Source organism: Sinocyclocheilus grahami, unplaced genomic scaffold (genome assembly GCF_001515645.1).
Source record: "Sinocyclocheilus grahami isolate Dianchi unplaced genomic scaffold, SAMN03320097.WGS_v1.1 scaffold587.1, whole genome shotgun sequence".
In the NCBI taxonomy this organism is placed as follows: Eukaryota; Metazoa; Chordata; class Actinopteri; order Cypriniformes; family Cyprinidae; genus Sinocyclocheilus; species Sinocyclocheilus grahami.
Genome location: NW_015505766.1, coordinates 660,233 through 661,740, shown reverse-complemented (window position 1 = coordinate 661,740; position 1,508 = coordinate 660,233).

Below are 1,508 nucleotides of genomic sequence, written 5' to 3'. Positions count from 1 at the left end.
TTACAGTAATGCGTTACTCCATAAAAAAGTAACTAATTGCATTACTTTTTATGCATTTCATTACTTTTGCATTACTTTTTGTCACCTGGGCTAGGTTGCTTATTTGTTTTGCACTGACAAACATACAAGTAAGTGAAGTAAATGGCTTTCCTGTAGCTCAAAGTGTAGAGCAAAGTCATGTGTTGGATTTCCAGGGAATGCACGAACTGATAAAATGCACAACGGTACTGTAGATGCTTTGAAGAAAAGTCTGACACTCTGCTGATCCCATTCATTGATGGTTTGCTTCTAGTTCCTGACAACATCAGAATAACACGTGCAAGCATGGGCGACACCTTGAGCAATTACATCAACAGAGAAGGGATTGCTTCCAAAATTCATAACTTGCTGACTTTGTGTCTAATTTGGAGTTTGAGAGAAGAGCTGTGCAGCTGAAACGTGCCTGGATAGCTCGATCCCAGGAGTGTGCATTAAAGCTGGACGTTCTGGTGGCCTCTCGGATTGGTGCATTTGTGAAACTAGTGAGTGTTATAGGCAAGCGTTTCAGTGAGGCATTGGATAACTTGAAGGAATTGACTGTGAAGGTTGAAAGCATATTAGTACTTTGATATGTTCCATCATTGAGGATGCCAAAATATTTCTTAGCTCGATCAACACCCACGGTTACACAACGCTCTCCGTCCTGAGAGCAGGCTTGACAATCCTCTTCAGATTCCTGCAATTTCAACAGCTCTTCTAGTGCCATCTTTTGGAAAGCTGTATGGTGAGGTCAGATTCAGCAGCACTGTATACAACGTCAGAACCTCTGCAGAGTGCAAGAATGCCTGCTCTGTTCATGGCTTTTATTAACTCTCGCCAAACCGTCACAAGATTATGACATTGCAATAAACCACACTGCTCTTGGTAAAACTGATCTTGTTCCCCTGAGCACCCTCATGGCTGCTGTGGATATATTCTTGACTCAGCCAAGTTATAGAAATTTCGATGTAGGAAATATAGAATCTACTTTGTCATCAAACAGGTTTGCATTCAAAAGGAAGACTTTCTCTCGTTGGTACAATTCAAGTACAGCACTAACATGAATGCATTTTGGTGATTTACCTCATGCAAAAGGTTGTGTATGAGTGCTCTTGCAATTTCACTTCTCCATCTATGCTTCTGGAGTATCAGCGTGACTTGCGTGCAATTCCACAATTAATATAAACTATTGTTGAATGCAAGACCAGGTATTGAACTAAACACTGGTCTTTATTTACTGTATGCTTGGTTGAGCCTCATAATCACAGACAAGCAGAGCCAGAATAATTTAAAAAGTCAATAAATAAATTTATCCTTTTACTTGACATATACTCAGCTCTTCTTCATTGACAAAAACTACATTAAATTCAACATTTTTGAAAATGTTTAGCTTTTTGTGCTGTTCATTGTTCACACACACACACACACAAACACACACACACACACACACACACACACACACACACACACACACACACACACACACACAC